Source organism: Hippocampus comes, unplaced genomic scaffold, assembly GCF_001891065.2.
Source record: "Hippocampus comes isolate QL1 unplaced genomic scaffold, H_comes_QL1_v1.1 scaffold118, whole genome shotgun sequence".
Classification (NCBI taxonomy): domain Eukaryota; kingdom Metazoa; phylum Chordata; class Actinopteri; order Syngnathiformes; family Syngnathidae; genus Hippocampus; species Hippocampus comes.
Window position 1 is genome coordinate 1,944,004 of NW_017805461.1, and position 19,348 is coordinate 1,963,351.

Consider the following 19,348-nt stretch of genomic DNA (forward strand, 5'->3'; position numbering starts at 1 on the left):
CGCACGGCCAGTCTCGACGTAAGGCCCTCTAGCTAGCCCTAGTAGGCAGACGAGAACAAGTCAGGATACAGGATACAGATCACGAGTCTCAGACTCGTGATCTGATTGGCTATTGAAACCTGACGGTGCCTGTTCATTTACAGCGCACAGAGGCCTGCTCTGTTTAATCTGAAGGCCCCGAGCAAGTTTAATTAACCTGGCAACACAAGCTAGATGAAATATCATTGGTTAAAAACTCTACCATAATAAATAAGTTATTTTTCAAGTGGCTTTCAATGTTATTTAAAATAACATTGAAAGCCACTCAACTAAGTGGAAATAATATGACGTAAAGAATACAGGGAATAATTTTGTTAACATATTTATGAAAATAAAATAACAAATTTATGTTATTCTCAGAGAATGTTTAGGCCAGCAGAGAAGGCCTTGCTGGCCCTCAGGGTCCGCCACTGGCTGTCATAGTTTGTTTTATTTAGCTATTTATTTTTGACGTGTGTCAAAATGGAATTACACTTCAATCAATCTTGTATTTTTGTTGAAAGAGCAAGATGCAGATGATAACTGCTTGTTCATGTGTGCATATTTACCTCCCCTTAAGAAGACCTTGGCAGACACTTGATAGAAGAGAGCAGCCACTATAGGTTGTATTTAAACTGACTACTTGCAGGCAAGTTTTCATTAAATTGTATATTTCATTTTTTCCTCAAAGCGCTTGTCCTCTCTTTGTCTACAAAAGTGTTTTGTTTTTCCCTTGACAGTTCTCAAAAAAGTTTTCTTCACTTTCCTTCGTGAAGCAATGGTCTCAAGTCATCTTGCATACTATCTTTTTTTTAAATGTTTTGGACACATTTATGCCTTTAAGAACCACCACAATGGATTTTAAATAAACAGTTAAGATGTTGGCCTAACTGAATTGTAGCCATGCAGCTTTAATTTAAGCGGTTACACAAAAATATGACACGTACCGTACAAATTATTAGGAGTTCCAGGCATGCACAGTACCTGGATTTTCTGGGGCTTTTGTGGAAAATTCATAATTAGTACCGCTAATCAAATATTGGCAAAGTCAGAAATGATTTTCAGATCAGCTCAGTGAGCGCAACTGAACTGTTAAAGTCAAAACAACGTTCTTTTGTCTTTCTGAATGCTGAATTAAATATCCAGACTTTAGTCACAGCATCCTCACTCATTAGTTTCAACATTCTTTCCCTCTAACTGTATTAATGGATTAAATCTCTTGGACATGCACTTTTCAGAACTGTCTTTAAGATGCTAATACTGCCCCCAGTAGCACAGTAGTTTGTCCTCATAGATAGAGGTATGGCTCGAGAGATGGATAGATGGGCAATTTTCATCACTGCATTCTATACTTTATTGATTTGTAGTTGTGGAAGAAGAACATTGTTGATGTTGTCAGATTTCTGAATGATGGATACCAAGCCGCAACTGAAATATTGCCTAACAGCCTGGTAAAGTGACATGAATGCAAATTAGTTCATTAAAAAACGTGCTTCTTTTTCAAAGTCATTTTTTTTCCAAACTTGGGCTTTCTAAGGTTTAACTCTGTTCATTTTTTTTTTTTAGGGTTGTTCATGTACTTTTTTTCCATTTTACGATGTCTGCTGCTCTCGAGTGATTTACATCTCATAGGGGAGCATCTGTACTTTTTTTCTACTCATAATTGTCATTCATGCCTTCCAGGTTGTTGCTGCAGCTCTCAAAATATTTGTCATCAACGGCTGTTGTTTTCCTGGGTTTACGTGTGCAACCTGTTGCTTAGCACACCAGGGATTGCTCTTTCCTCAATGCCCTAAAAGTGCAAGTGCATACAACAGCTCGAACTATTTTAGTGAAACCTCAAAAATTTAAGTTGAAAGTCTCCATGTAACATGATTCTTTCCTATGAAATTCATTGGGTTGATGTTTGAAGCTGAAATTATATATTTTTTTATTTCTAAATAACCTGAAGGAAAACAAGGTGGCAGAGCTGATTAGTTATACTAAGGCATTAAATATGAAAGGAAAGACAATGCTGGATGCAGATCAGCTTGTAAGAGCACAGTGTTCCTTTGAGCCACGGTTACTGATGTGTTTTTTGTAGTTTTTGTACATTCTGTCTGTGTATCGACCAATTTTTTGATTTATTTATTTTTTGCACGGATTATGTCTATCAGCTTTGTGCACAACGCGCCTCTATCGATTCAAGACAAGTGATATGAAAGAAACAAGAAGAAGAGAGGAGATGGGACATACAAAGAAAAAAAATCACTGTGTTTTGTGACCTGCAGCTGATTGCATGCCATGTGAGAATCAGAGAGAGGACGAGAGGCTGGCTGAGCAGTACACTGAAGCATCCTCCTAGCTGCTGTAGAGCTGTTCTTTAAACTAAAGTTAATGGGAATAAATCTGAATAGTGGCTGACAGAAAGTTAATAACATGTACCTCTTATGGATGCAGTTGCTTGAAAGCTCAAACCTGTAGAGCAGGTGTAGGGAACTTCAGTTCCTCGAGAGCTGCTTGCTGCCTGTTTTGATCCCTCCCTACTCCAACACACCTGATTCAAATGATCAGATCATCAGCAAACTCTGTAGAGGCCTGACACGATCATCATCAATTGAATCAGGTGAGTTGGAGTCGGGAGGGATCTAAAACAGGCAGGACGGGGCTCTCGAGGAACCGGAGTTCCCTAGCCCTGCAGTAGAGTGCTGACTGGATGTGAACTTAAATAATCTAACTATCATATACTGTAAGTCAAATTGTCAATTCGTCATGGATCAGAAAGTGTTCTTTAAAATCGATAGTGTCCTGTCACAAGCGCATTTTACATATTTGCTTTTTTTTTTTAATTATTATTTTTAACTGATCCTCATCTGTTCACCGTCCTTTTTCAATATGTTTAAGCTTTGGCATCACCTTGTGGCACATTGGTTTCAATGAACTTTGTTGAAATGGGAGGGAGGAGCTTCATTTAGTCAGGTCACAGCTCTATCAGTTAGGAAGTGCTTTGTCGCCATCTTGTGGAATCTATTGGTGGTTATAAAGTAAACCAAATTGCAATGACTTGACTTCAGAGGTTTCAGTCATCAACCCCGTTTTCTTCTCAGATTTCCACTTGGTCTGTTGGATTCAACTTGCAACAAATGTTTGAATATAATGCTTTTGTAGAAGCAAATATTTCCTTTCCCTTTCCATTTACAAATCTATCAACAGCATATATCACAACCTTAAAATAAGAATAATATGAATACAATGATAATCTCACCTGTGTGCCTCTGCTCTCTCATTTCTCACCAAATCATTTCATGGTTCTTTTTTGCCATGATTTAATGAATGAACCATTTTTAAATGAGCACAGCGGTGTTGTGTGCAGTCACACAGTCTCACAACAGGTGCGATTGCATGGAGAGAGCATTAATTGCAAAAATCTCAGATGATTGTAGGACCATATAAGGTGTGAGAACAGTTTTTTAAGAGCAAGCAGGGAATCGTGAAGTGAGAACAGACTTATGAAACATTTACTGGAATTTGAAAAAAAAAAAAAAAAGATTTTCAGGTAGTTTTACTGGAGGGACTCCCTTGGCAGTCAAATGCAACGAACAGTGGGAGCCGAGAGGCGAAGAATTGGATTGCAGCACCTGTGATAATCACAAGTGAACACAGTCAGGGAGAAATTCAATCACGTACAAAATAAGAGAAATAACGGCTCAAGTTTGAATGCATTGCTCTGTTATTGACGAGCATCAGATTGACAGACAAAAGGGAGAAACTGAGATGAGACAAACACCATGGGGAGGAATAACCCAATTTAGAAGCAACGGATAAATGACAAAGACAGAGAGAAGCTGAAATGGTCTGACAAATAGAGGGCAGTGGATAACTCAACAGAGGAAGGGCCCACAATTCCTCAGGTTTGTATTTATAAAAGTCCAAACTAGCCATGGAGCCACTTGAGCCTGAGGTAGAATCATATTCGGGAGGTGAAGGAAGATAATGTTCTGCTGGTCGGATCCTGCTCCTTTTCTGTGTGTGCGTGCATGTGTGTCAGACCCACGGAAATGAAGAAGGCTCTCAAATGTTATCCGTCCACGCCTGCCGTGGGGGCTGTTACGCACACACAAAAATTGCGGTGTCTCAGTAGAAATGTCAAACTGTCTGTGCAGTAAGATGATGTTACTTCTAGACTTCACTGCAGTCTCTCACTTGCATTTTGTGTGTTTGGGCACACAAACCTTTTTTTTTTTTCAAATGTTTCCACTTTTCTATCCTTTATATATAATGTAAAACCTTTTCCTGTTTTTTTAATGAATAAATGTCTTTGTTTTTATTTGTACTTCCATTTAAATACAGTGAATATGCAACCGTTTTTGAAAAATGTCTATGCCCTATCCGAATCTTCTTGTCCCACTCTGTGCTTTACAACAGTAACAAATAAACATTATTTAACGTTGGCTATGTAGAATATAGAGTTCTGTATAGGCCCCGTGACTCCCCGGGCACTTAAATGAGGTACACCTCCAAACTCTTATGAGCAGTTACACGTTCCGCTTTTGCCTAGATATTAATCCACACTTTTGACTCCTCATATGGGTGAGGGTCAGTCTTTCAGCTGGGTGCATCCTGGACTGGTTGCCAGTCAGTGGCATGATACAGATAAACAACCATTTAGGAATCACTTTACACTGATGGACAATTGTGTCTTCAGTGAACATAACATGCATATTTTGGGAATGTGGTAGGAAGGCCGGAGCTGAGATTGGAACTCTTTTTGCTGCCCTAAGAAATATCCCATCTACAATATCAATTTTGTTTGCAGAGGTTTCCTATCAATGTGGAGTATATTAGGTAACAGCAGATGAGGGATGTACTCATAAATCTAAATAAGATAGTGTTTTTGTCTGATGTGCTTTGATTGCTTTTTGTTTGTTTGTTTTTTTAACTCGAGTTTGCTTGTGATGTGTGTGCGTGCAACGTAATAAATACGTTCTTGACGCCGATTGGCTGTCACCGACAACGATGGACAGTTTGATTCCAGCCTCAAATGATGATGAAAGGATGCTCGTGCAAATTGATAAATTATTGCGCACAACACATGCATGTCAACATCCTGTTTATCACATACATAACGTAGTCTGTATGCAGTCTGGTCCAAGTCAAAAGCCACATTCATTCATTTACTCAGCACGCAGGCTCGTCAGAAAAACATTTCTTCAATAGAGGAAATGCAAGTGCATATAGGTGGAAATTCAAGTACACATGAATATTGAGTAATTGTCCACAAACTAATTTATTTACTTCGATTCTCACTAATTTATATTTATCCTCACCTCAACCCCACACATGTTTATCTCACATTCAGTTAATATTTGAAGTTTGAATGTGCTCAGTAATTGGTGTGTTTCTAGGCTTGCCTCAAGGTACAGCATAGACAATTATTTGGTGGAAACAGCGTAATCGGAGGCACCTGGGTTTTCATGAGTATGAATAAATTGTGGGGACATATTGAACCTGATGGCAATTTTCAGCGTTTATGGTAGACCCCCAGTCACAGGCTGTGCCACACAATTCCAGTTAAGTGTAAACATTGGAGGGTGAAGTCCTGCAGCATAACTCTGATGTATTTTTTCTAAAAATCATCTGCAGGGCATGGTGTATAAACCTCACTTGTTAATCAGCATTTCAGTCTTATGAATAATTATTCAAGATGGAGACTTTTTTCTTTGAATTGAATTGAATTGAATTGAATACAACTTTATTGTCAAATGTGCTGTACAGCACAGATGAAATTTCTTCCCTCTCAACATAAAACAAGAGGAGCCGCTGCGGGTGTCCGCGCCGCCATCAAAAGAAAAGTTAACAAAAAAATGACAAAATAATACAAGACAACACATGAGACACAGACAATCGTGCAATCTTAACCACCTTCCTGCATACACTTTGTTGTCTGAAGCAGTTATTGATGAAAGAGGAGCGAATCAAAGTGTCCTTTTCACCAGTGGATCAAAGACGTCATGCTGCAATGTGCACACGCCTGCTACAAGCTAAGCTTGAAAGCAACAAGAAGCTGTCGCATCCATTAACGAAAAAGAGATTGGCTCTCTTCTCCTGTCTCATGTAAATCCGCTTCAATTCCAAGCCGTGACTCCTGGTTCCACATACGCATCGGCGCTCTATGCTGACGCTCCTTTCTTCTCATCGTCGGCTCCTCAATCCATGCATCCATCCAGCCGCAGACTGTCCATCAGCACTGACCTTTTCGCTGAACAAAGCGGGGCGGTGAAAATGCTGCCTACTTCAGGCGCAAGACACAAGCGCCCCGTGGATGTCCAGCAACGACAGTCAAATGGCGCCGACATTCCTCCCAATCAAAAAAAATTTTCCCCCCAATCTTGAGTTGACAAGATGTGGTACACAATAATGTACTGTATGAAACCACTCACTTACTTACTCGTCAATTCTGCAGTCTTGTGTATACAAAGCAGATGTTCAAAATACATAGAGTAAATACTTCAACTGTTTCTCTGTATTGAGACAAAGCAATAAACAAATGGCATTGGTGTTTTTATAGCAAAATAATTCAGACTGTCAACATTTCTTGCTGACTGTACCAAATGTGAGCCAAAAGCCAGGGTGGGCCCTAGAGAAATGATCAACTGATTTATGGCCTATAGTTACATAATATGTACATTAATATAAAAATGAAAGGATTTAATAATTGAGGATGTCTGGATTTATGAATAATATGTTTTTTTTTCTCATGCATCTTAAAGTTCTTAGAATGAAAAGGGGGCGTTGAACTTGATGCGCTTTGCTTCCTTTTGCCCTTTCTTGACCTTTCTTTTCTCTATTATGTTGTTTTTATTTTTGTGTTTGTTTGAGACAAATACAATTCAAATCAACCCTTAGTCACACATGGGTAGTGCTGGCATCACGGTGTGGCATTTGCAGGCAACCTATTTATTTGTATTTTATCCCTGAACAGTGAGCTCAAGGTAAAACAAACAAATAAATAAATAAATATTATATATATATATATATATATAAAACACACACACATTAATAATAATAATGATAATAATAATAAATAAATAATAGAATCTAAACAAAAATAACTGTTGAGCTTTCATATATGGCACATCAGTTTTTGTCAGGGTGCCATATACCCGCATCTCACGAAAAGAACTGATACTTGAATTCATTCCCCACTCTGAGAAATGCGTGTTCACACCACAGGTGCACAGTGCTCCATGAAATAAATAGTCCAGTTGGTTTAGCTAGCGTTTGAGAAACACAACCCCAAAATGCACAAGTGATTGGAAGGACACTGTTGTATACAGAAAAAAAGCCCACACTCACCACCTAAACTATTCTCAAGATAAGCCTTGTGATTAGCTTACCCAATGCCTGCCGTGCTATGGTGTTTAATGCATAATGTTGTGGCCACGCACATTTATTGAATGGCAGTGTGTGCCCTCCCACCATGCTGACACAATGCCCTCACCTAGATGTGCTGTGACTCCGACAATGCACATGACGGTGGATTGTAATATTTGCTTTGTGTTTTGGGTAGGGATGCACCAACACCCGTATTGATGCATCTGTACAGTATTTGTACTCGTACATATGCACTGATACTACACACAGGTACAATTTCATCAAAATGGCATCAACCTTTTGGGTTGGAGCCACCGCAGGCATGAGGAGAAATTTTTCGGGTAAACATGGTTGACAACACTTTAAGCCGACGATAAATTTTCCTCAGTGAGCTGTCCTGCAAGCACTGAGTTTCCACCCAACGCTGGGTCCAAAAGGGACTGAGACAATATTGGGTTATTCATTTATACCCAGTGTATTGGGTTGAGGATTTGATCCAACACGTTGGGTCAAAATTTGGATCCAACAAGGGGTAAAAACTACCCATACAGGCGAGTTCAAGCCACCAAGAAATGGGTTACCGTGATATCTGTATAGCTGGGGTTGATAATATGACAAATTAATATGACAATTAAAAGCATTTTCTAAGAGTAAGCAACATTCCTCTGTCACGCGTCACCACAGCAAGTTACTCACTTGACTTTCTTGTTTTTCTTCAACCAATGTGCTGGGGTAAAATTCACACAATCTGCTCAAAAACCACAGCTACCCAGCGACTGGGCTTGGAAAACAACCCAGCATCTTTTAACATGTACATAGAACTCTAACGTTACAGGCTACATGGAAGTGAAATTTGAGGCAGGGCTGGATGTTAAAATATCAGTAATGACAAGCTTAAAATTGTTATCTGAGTGAAATATATACCGTATTGCAGGTATGTTTTGTGATTATGGTCAGAATGGTTCAAATAAAGTAAATTATCATCACAGTCCAAGTACAGTACTCAGTACCGGTGTATTCCAACTTTTGAGGCATATTTTTCCAATAAATCTGTGTCTAAATTTTATGGCTATTGAATCATTTGACTTTGGAGGTTCCACTGCTTGTATAAAATGGATACAACTGCATATATTATTCATCACTTTGTAGTACCAGCAAGGGTACTCTGAAAGCTTCTCTTAATTTTCGCACACATAAGCATATAACCTGATGAAAGACATTCTCGCCCACCTGACGTAACCCACTGTGCACGCTTTAATATTTAATATAGTAATGCAACTCTTTTTCCCCCTCTTGGTAAAATGAGATGAGACAGATGGCCACTGCAGTTATAGTGGTATCATTTCACTCTCCAGTCTCCAGTGAGCAAAAGGGGGGAAAAAATTATTTAATTTGGATATTTCTCTCACTCTTAGGTCTGAATTGGATGCCCAGAATCTTTTACAACTTTATCAATGTTATGTGGATAGCATCCCATGGGCCAGCCCACCAATTACACATGGAGAAGAGTTACTCTTTGTCTATGATAAGCACAATAGTGTGTGTGTGTGTGTGTGTGTGTGTGTGTGTGTGTGTGTGTGTGTGTGTGTGTGTGTGTCCGAAAATCATGATTTCTCACCAAACATGGGTAGATGCCAGCTGTGTCACATTGTTTGTGTCAGTGGGGAGCGGTCATTACCTACTGCTTTTATCAGTGCTTCTTATCAGTGTTTCTGTTCACATCTGTATTTGTTACACTTTATAATTGCAGAAAGATAGCACTTCATTGCAAAGTATCAAAATATGATAAAAGAAAATGTGAAGAAATAAGACGACCTAATATTGAACTGAGGAGAAATTAATTGGAGTACATTTGTGCGTTGGTGTGCTTCTAATGGGAGAATACCCTCGAGATTGATTGGCCAGTTGGTCATTTTTCATGTCTGATCGATGATCCTCAAGAGTGATTTCATTTTGCATTTGTGTATTTGGCTGGTTGTCCCATTCAATGTTCTTTTCTGTTCAAATCACTCACCTGTGAGTTGGCAGCGTGTTACTCCCCTCTTTATTTGTACTTTTTCACCCTTTTATGTTTAGTGTTTGTTTTGTTTTATGCTAACCCATTCAGCACTATTTACAATATATTAGCTGTGGCATTTTTTGGTTAGAGAATATCGGTGCTAATTGTTATTGTGCACCTTTGAATTGGCAGTCCATTTAAAACAGTTCCATTACCTTCTTTAGTTACCCTTTCCACGCTTTATTCTTTTTATGTCATGCTAAACTGTGGTGCTTTACGAACGTTTTAGCCATGCAGTCTTTTTAACAGAGAATATCGTTTGGCTGCGATGCTACAACCTCAAAGAGCTTAGTATCATTATGAAATCAGATGTTGTTCACTCTGCGAAGAATGCATCCCGGAGGATATATGGACAGCGATGAGATCCGGCGCTAAACCGAAGCAATGTCAAGTATGAGAGGACTAAATGGGACAGCTATGTTGGACTGTTCTTTCTGTGTGTTACTCACCAAGAGAAAAGGCTGGAGGAAAACTGCAGCCAAGGCAAGTGACGTGTTACACGTTGTGAGTGCTTGAGTACAACTTCAGCATTCTGACATGTTCATGCTGTTCAGTGAATTCTTCAGATATGTTCCACTCTCACATAGACGGACGACACACAAAATATTGACTTTGCCATGAAAGAGAATACAACTCTAGACCTCATGTAGGCTGTGCCAAAATCCCAATTAGAAGTCAACCCTTTTTGTATGTCAGGCGTCCGGAAGGTTCCGGAGGGAATCGGACCATACAAACGTTGACTCAGGAAAGTTGATCTCACAAAAATATGTACTGTATTTACTAAAAATAGGCGCAAGGCCGACAAAGTTCAAATTAAGACGCTGGACAACAAGCTAGGAATAATGTCAAGAAAACAAAAAGCGCTTGCACAAGGCAAGGAAAAAACATGGAGGAAAATAGCTTGTCAGAAAAGTACAAGAAATCCCAAACCATGTAGAGAACAAGCCGTGAAGTACTAGTTGGAGCATTCATACATGATGTGCGAAGCTCACTCAATCAATGATGTCGATCAATGCATTCTCACACAGACAATGGGGCCCTACGCACGGTGCATTATCTGCGGCCCTGTCTGCAAGTAAGGTTGGGTTGAACTGAGTTGAATTCAACAAATGGCTGAAAAGACATCTTTTATTTGTCTTTTTTCCACTCAAACAGTGGCATATATGAAGCTCACAGATGCAATACCTCAAAGTTTGGTGCAAAAAGCAAGGTCTGGTCTTCTCTTCGTAGTCATTAGTCAATCACATGCTATCCATCACCTTGTCATGCCAAGTTGAAGGTCGCCTAGTTAACCAGGTGGGTGGGATCATCACTGTCACTCTGGTTTCCATTGGACAGCCGGACAGTGACTTGATTGATGGACAACAGTGGTCTAAGTTGCTTCCTGTCATATTGATGAATGGTTTATTTTTTGACAAGGACACACACAAGAGATACATTTCCCTGAGTAATAGGGAGGATGGTCAATTCTCTTTTTGCTGAGGTATTTACAGTACCATACACTACTGTTTTAACAACGGTTTGAAATAGCATGAACTAAAATCTTATTAGACCTTTGTAAGTCACGTCACTTATGGTACCAACACGGCAGCTGTGTTGAGAGATGCTGCTTGTCAACCAGCACTTTAATATTTTGTCATTTATCTACACCCCAAGTCAGCTGGGACAGGCCCAAGCTTCCCTGATACGCGGAATGGAAAATAGATGTGATATTGTAGATCATTTTCTGTTTTGTCTGTCTCTACATTCCAGCTGCTGCATTTCTCCTTTATTGCTTGAATTTCTCTTAATCAAATCATACAAACACATGTTCACATTGAGAACTCAATCCCGTACTCGAATTTGTCAATAAAGGGAAAGTGAGTTTTTTTTCCCATCCAAGCCAACAAAGTGTCTTCACAGTTTGGGTTTGGCAAAAGTAAAACATTCACGGAGGTGGGAAAAGTATTCACTCCCTGAACTTGAGTAGAGGTACAGATACTTGAGTAAAATGAAAATACTCTGGGAAAAGCAGAAATAAAGACTGTTGAAATGTACTTTGGGTAGGTACAAAAGGTAAAAAGTAACAATGAATTTTTACTATCAGTCCATTTTCGTAAAACAAAGAACAAAAACCTCTGTGCACAAAATATTTCCCTCCTTTATTCACATGGAGCTTGGACCGACAAGAACAATTACCGAACACGGTTTTGCTGTCGACTAAATATTGACAAGAGAATACACACAAAAAGAAACGAGAATATCACAGTTGATCCTGAAGATTATCACTCTCCCAAAAAGCCTAATCTGTCCTAAACTGTATAATGAAAGAGTTTTAAGATAACGTGCTCTGACAATAACAGTAAAAGTACAAACTCACTATTTATGTTTGGACGTAGTTTGCATGGGCATGGCATTGACATACTGGCAAAAATGATTGAAACCACGCTCATGCTGCTCCTTTGGATCTTATAGTTACAAAACCTTTGGGTGTGTTTGATTCATTAAATTTGTGTTCAACTGAAGCAGATGAAAACACGATTAGTATTGTTTAAGTCTCACACTGTCGGTGGTGGAGAAAGGTTTCTCCTCACACACTCGTTACACACTAGAATAAAAGGATCAATTTAGGTCTGATGAATTCTAATCTAAAGATTTATATCTTAAACACAAGCGATGCTAAAGGAGCATCTGTTTGTTGCAGAGCTGAGCGGAAAGGCTCCTAAAATGAACTAAATGAGCTAAATCAAATGCAATGGGTAGCGGGGACAGGCAGATGGGGGAAGAGACAGCTGTATCTTTCGTACACATCATTGAGAGATTATGGAAGCACTGCAGCAAATTAACTATACAAGTTGAAAACCTGCTCACAGAGAAGATTGTGTTGCTAACAACATCATCCTCTTGTCGCTATGAGCTCTTTGGGAGAGAGCAGTGGTGGGCCAGCAAAGCGTTCTCTGTTAGCCCTGAACACTGTCAGAAGCACTTACATACATTTACAAATTCATGACCAGCGCAAGTTTGGTGCAAGGTGCTGTATAAATCTGGGCAAGGGCAGGCGAGAATTCTTTTGGTATTTTCGCAGGTGCAAGCAGCTTGCCACAGTTTAAAACGGGTGTTTTGCGCGGGTCTGGGCGTGAACAGAGATGACTTGATTCGCCGCCAGAAGGAGCAGCTCCTCTCTTTACTTTTAAAAGAGAGGCGCAGAATCCTTGACATGGCAGAAGGGGAAACTGATTTGCTGAAATCTATGTATGATGTTGAAGTGCGCAAAGTACTTTTATCAGGAAATGCAAGCAGACGGATGATGTAAACTTGAAAAGCTAGATTTTGAATTCTGTGTCCTGTAGTGCAACTTTGTCTCCAAACTTTGCCTTGATATTTAACTGAAAAAAGAAAAACAAAACAAAACAAACTACTTTCAGCCTTCAACTCTTGACATTATGGAGCGGACAGGAAAGTGAAGAAGAATATAGATTAGATCCCCAGTCAGAGAGAGAAACTCTCCAGTTGTGCTGTCACAGATACTTCACTTTTGTTTTCGTTTCACACCGAGGTTTATCATTGGAGAAAAGCTGTCACAACCCTTTTTCTTCGCAATGTTACACCTTACTTGCTGATTATTGTGAATTTTTTGATGAAAAATGTCAGTCTAGTAGTTCCTTCTTTCGTATTTCCATCTTTGTTTAATTTCCCTCCGCTCTTCTTTTGCCCATGCATCTTCATCTTGTTTTTGTCAACAGAGTTTTTGTTGCATCCACATATTGATTGTCAGCCTGTCTAGGTGATAACACTGTATTCATGTTTTGGATGCGCATATGCATTGGTCATCAAATATTTTGGCTGGGAAACCTCAAAAGTAAAGCCTTGATCGATAGCTCTTCTGAATGTTTGTCATATATATATATATATATATATATATATATATATATATTTTTTTTTAGGATTGCTATTGAGGACTGCTACCAAAAAGACATGTGCATGATCGTGAATCCAGCAGCCGTGCAGTTTTTTGTGTCTTTGTAAATGTGCTTGTGGCAAACAAAACATTGGTGAAAACAATAAAAATCTGGGAGTTGCTGTGTCAAACCTTTAATATTTAATGGAGTCATCACCCCAGTGCTACAAATGATAACATGCATAAACACAGGGCCGCGCACTGGTACACCCAAATTCTCCCTTTAACTTAAGGTGTTGTCGCTCGGCAGTCATTACGGTAAACTACAACTCGAGCTTAATGGCTTATGTGTTGTGCAACTGCACATAACTCATTTGGTCTGTGCCAGGTGACATTAATGACACTCCCAAATTGTCTGCATTTTGCATTTGGTACAGTATGTCCATGCTTTCATGTTTTCGGTCACATGGCCTTAACCACTCATCTTAAAAGTACGGTTTGCAGTGTGAAAACTGCTAGTTCGATTTGAATGCAGAGCTTCACTTAACCAACCCTGTATGAACATCCATCCATCCATCCATTTTCTAATGCACAAGGGTTGAGGGGCGTGCTGGAGCCTATCCTAGCTGTCTTTGGACATTCGGCGAGGAACACCCTGAACTGGTTGCCAGCCAATCGCAGGGCACACATAGACAAACAACCATCCACACTCACGTGGAGAACATGCGGCCGGAGCCGGGATCGAACCCTGCACCTGTGCACTGTGAGGTCGACATGCTAACCAGTCGACCACTGGGCCGCACCTATATGAAGATGAATATCTTCTTTTTTTACTTTTTGTTTTTGCGCTTTTGTTCTGTATAGATATAGTGCTATAGGATAGGGATGAAAAGACATGCACATATTTGCCAAGTTTAACTAACAACACTGGTTTTAATATGTGTGAATTTTTGACAACAGCAGAGCAAATTTTTTTCCTGTTTTATTTAGGTCATTCCCTTCACTGTGCTTGCATCCATAGATGGCAAATGTATCATTCATTTTGATGACATCCTAAAACGTAATCCTAAATTACAGCCCTTCCTTGCTTGGCATTAAATGTAGCATGATGAAATATAGATAAAACTGTAATTTATTTGTTGGGAGATGGAAAGCAGCAAGCAGCAATAAAACAAGGACATGATGAAATAAATAAAGAAAGAAAGAAAGAAAAAAGAAAGAAAGAAGACAGTTTTATTTCCTTGTAATTACAGCAAAGGGATTGAATGATTGTGCCAAAGTCTTGGAAATGTTTTTGAGATGAGCACACTTAAAATATTGATGGGGCTTCAGTGAAAGAAAGGTCACTTCTTAGACTGGCTGAATAAGAAGTGAGCCAATGGCAAGATCGTAACATTGACGAGATGTGAACAAAATCTCACACACACTTCTTATTTTAAGAGGCTATCAAATGAACACGAATGAAACACAGTTCGAGCTAGAAGTATATAGATTATGGCTGAGCTGCTGAATATATATATATATATCCATCCATCCATCCATCCATCCATTTTCTGATCCGCTTCATCCTCACAAGGGTCACGGGCGTGCTGCAGCCTATCCCAGCTGTCTTTGGGCAGTAGGCAGGGGAGACCCTGAACTGTTTGCCAGCCAGTCACATGGCACATAGAGACGAACAACCATCCGCGCTCACACTCACACCGAGGGACAATTTCAAGTGTTCAATCAGCCTGCCATGCATGTTTTTGGAATTTGGGAGGAAACCGGAGTACCCGGAGAAAACCCACACAGGCACGGGGAAAACATGCAAACTCCACACAGGACGGCCAGAGCTCTGCACCAGGCCACCGAAAAAAAGAAAAGAAAAATTCAATTTGTTGAGTTTTATTCATTTCCTTCAATAGGCTAAACATTAATAATTTGGTCATGTAAAGTAACGTTACAGTAAAGCGAATGTGGTCAAGATAAATTTTTGATGCATGGTTTCAATTTAGGGAAACAGTTTGAAATAAGAGTTTCAAGCCATTGTTGAAAGTTTTAAGTTGGGGTTTCAAGATCTGGTTGTTTCTGGCCCGTTTAATTTCCCTAATTTAAATTACTTCCAGTCATGAGTTCACAGTGTCCATCCAGTCTTTATCTTAATATTTATAAATGAATTATTGGATGCATTCCTTTAAATCGGACTTACTATCTTATACTATCAGCCCTTTCTCTTAATCATAGCTTTAACCTTGGTGGGACAAAAGTATTTTGGAGTACGTCTCCAATTACCACTTTTACATTGTGCTAAGTTTTCCAATCATTACCTGGAGAAGTGAAGCCCATGAACAAGTTGTATGACAGGGGATATCTTTATTGTTTTTGTCAGCTCAAATAGGGCATCATTTTGTCTTTTTACCTTTTTCACAGTGTCAAATTTATCATGCACACGTTTCATGATCCAACACAAGTAGTCACAGTCCGAACTTCTTGACCCACACGCAGCAAGGTATCGCACAAACAGTACATGTGTCACATACACATGACTGTCCTTGCGCTGTGCCCACCACTTATGATAGACTGTAGCAATATGTGACTGGAGCGGTTTCCATAGCCGCCATGAAAATGTCAGTCGTGTATCAATATTTACTTCATTTTCTATGAACAGCAAGGTGAAAAACTGACTTCCTCTTAAACAATGTCACGCACAAGGACGCAATAACGCGACTTTGTTAAAACGTCCTTTTTTCATGGCATGCTACCTTCTTGGCTCATTGCAGCTCCGCTCCCAATTGATGTTTTTCAACGGACAAACACGAATACTACCAGGTACTCATTTCTGTGTCTGAATATCATATGGGAGACATAAACTGCTGTCGATTTGTCATGGCTTTATTGTTATTTTTAAGCATATGGAGGAAAATTAAGCTTTTAGTTGACAGACGACGAGAACAATGGGAGCCAACTTCAAAAAACATCGACGCAGGGAGACAGCTTGATGGCTATCCTAAAAGGTATCTGACTACCGGTATTTCTCTTTTTTGGTGAGATCATCCTGTACATGCCCACATGAACAGGCAGTTATCATTTTTATTATTGCCCCATGCAAGTGAGGCCACACCCACTGAAATGTTAATTTGTCTCACACACAAGAGAGAGAGATTCCATTATATGCGGTAATAATTAACATATTTTCTAAGTGCAAAGGCATGCATTTCATTTTCTAAATACTTGGCACAAAGATGCCCAAAGAAAGCGCCAGAGCAACATTATATTTGCACATAAAAGAAAGTAGGTGAATTTTTCAGCAAACAGCATAGGACAGATTCCCGCGAGAAAATCTAAAAATAGGCACACTGTAAATCGACAGAAACAACAAAAGTATGCCTGGTTACTAATGTTAGCATACATTGGTGTTGCAGTATCACACTCAACTGTTCCCACGTTACTTCAATGGTCCTTTTTCTTGCTGCCTTCAGTAAAATAAGCAGCTAGAGGCTGAGAAGTCAGTGCACATTGCTGTTGGTTAGCTTGTGTCTCGTGGCAGCTGATGCATTTCAAGCATTCTGGTTGACCAAAGTGCTCATGATACGACAGTATTTTGAAGTGGAACACCGACCTAGTGGAGTAGAGCTGAGCCAAGCCTGTATTGTGCAGTGGAAAAGTGGCTTAGTGGTCGTTTTTTTTAAATTCATTCTCTCCATGATAAAGTGTCATGACATTTTATCCCATCTTTTGATTTAGAGTGAATTACTAAATTGTTGTGTGATTGCTCCTTTTCTCTTCCATAATCTGCGTTATTTTTTTTGGTCAGCCTCAAAGGAGCCTGACACCGTCTTGAGGGGGAGACAACAACTAAACTGTCAACTAGGAAAACTTCCGTGTGTGGGTTCTTGTGTGTTTTTCTGCCGGACAGATTTATGGCATTGTGCTTTTAACACATTATCTGGAAACGACAGGAATATTCCCACTATCTCAGCCTGTCCAGAGGACAGTCAAACTGGCACAGACATTTCGACTCCTTATCAACTGAAGGAAATACTTCTCTAAACGGTGCAATTGTCTGTCATTGGTAATTGCTGAGCTACACTGTGTTGACTTGGGCCATCAATCAGGCAAAGGGCTCTATTGCAGTCAGGTGAAAGAGTTTCTTTTGTTGACCAGTTGGCATGCAGGCATCAGGTTTTATCACCTGTCAGTTTCGCTGGCAGCAGAGGAACCACCAAATGTTTTAGCTTAATTGCAAATCAACTTTGTGACATTTCCTCCCAAACAATTTGATATTGCTTGATGTGTTAATTTATTTAGAGCTTATACTGCCAAATGCCAAATTCCCAACGTACCGGAACTTATATTGACCGGTAACTCGAAAGAGTTGTCTTTTGGCTCAGCTTCTTCTTCATCACGACAGACTGATACCAAGACTGTATCACAGCGGATGCTGCACCGATATGCTTGTCGATTTTCCGCTCCATCCTGAACTTCCCTCGTGAACAAGACCCCAAGATACTGAAACTCCTCCACATGGGGCAAGATCTCATCCCCAACCCGGAGAGGGCACTCCACCCATTTCGAAGTACCATTGTTTCAGATTTGGAGGTGCTGATTTTCATCCCAACTGCTTCACACTCGGCTGTGAACCGCTCCAGTGAGAGCTGTAGATCCCAGCTTGAAGAAGACAACAGCACCACATCACCTGCAAAATGCAAAGAGGCAATACTGAGGCCACCAAACCGGACCCCTCTTAATGACTCAGCTGCACTAAGAAATTCTGTCCATTTCAGGTTATGAACAGAATCGGTGACAAAGGGCAATCTGGAAATGTTTACTTGCATCTCTGATTTTAAAAAAATCACCAAAAACTTTGTTGGCCAGTTTTATGTTTGTTACGTTTAGCCTTTGCAGGATATGTATTTGTTGTAGCAACCAGAGAGTACAATACAGAAAAGGCACCTTAAAGGCGGTCAGCAGAACAAGACAAAACTAAAAATCTGAGTTGGTAGTATCATCATTGTTGCTTGTGATCCATCTCCATCGGGGATGTCAAACTCATTTTTGTCGTGGGCCAGATTTTAGTTACTGTTTCCCTTGGTGGGCCGTTATCACTGAAACCATATGTCAAGATTAACGGTTTCTTCAACTATTGTTTCAATTACTGTCAAGAGGTTTTTGGTAACAAGAAAATGCTTACAATATGGCTCTTATTGATTACATTACATATGAGACTTTTAAAATTTTGGTTGAGATTTTAGCAAGCATCGTGGAAGTTGACATGTTTGATTTGCTTTCGCGGGCCACATAAAATGATGCGGCGGGCCAGATCTGGCCCCCGTGCCTTGAGTTTGACATCTTGATCTACATTGTTAAATTATAAGGTCAAAAGTAGATAACACTGTGTATTATTATTGAGTCATGATAATTTATATAATATAACCAGGAAGATACTGTTGGGACAAATTGTGAACTGTCGTCTGCTTATTTGGCAAACAGTCATATCTTGAAAAGGCAAAAATGTGAAGAAAAACAAATATGTATGCTTTGCTGTTCTATTTCTCATTAATAAATTGCTGGAACTTGTTTACCTGGTCCTCACAATTTACTGATTTTTAAACACAGTCGTCCTGTGTATTTTTCATTATTTTGAGAGATTTTATGGTGATCCTTTTTATCCAAATAAACTGTGACTGCAGACGCAAGCTAGAATGAAAGTGTGTACCATTTCAGACTTGTGCATTGTATTTCCTCCAAACCAGAACTGGCTCATAGAACTGCACATCTACTGTACAGTAAATGTCATTAGCTAATTTGATATAGGCTGGTCACGGATAGACACAGCCATCAGTGCACTTTTAATCGCTTTATTGAACAAAGAGTAAGAAAACAAACACCTTATAACAGGGGTCACCAACGTGGTGCCCGCGGGCACCCGGTAGCCCGTGAAGACCACCTGAGTAGCCCGCCAGTACCTGGACATTGTGATTTGCTCGTAACATTATGATTTAAAAATGCAAACACTGGCAGTATTGTGAGACATTTCTAAACACGATCAAAGTCTGACAATT

General features: G+C 39.7%; 1 long non-coding RNA gene across 1 annotated transcript in view; it reads left to right on the top strand.

Annotated features, from left to right (window-relative positions):
- LOC109518699 (uncharacterized) overlaps positions 1 to 12,074 on the top strand; it is a 22,276-nt gene extending 10,202 nt beyond the window's left edge. Inside the window, exons 2-3 of the long non-coding RNA XR_002168809.1 lie at positions 8,306 to 8,309; positions 12,064 to 12,074. This is a non-coding gene — a long non-coding RNA (uncharacterized LOC109518699). The remainder of the gene's footprint in view (positions 1 to 8,305; positions 8,310 to 12,063) is intronic.
- Positions 12,075 to 19,348: the final 7,274 nt, after the last annotated feature.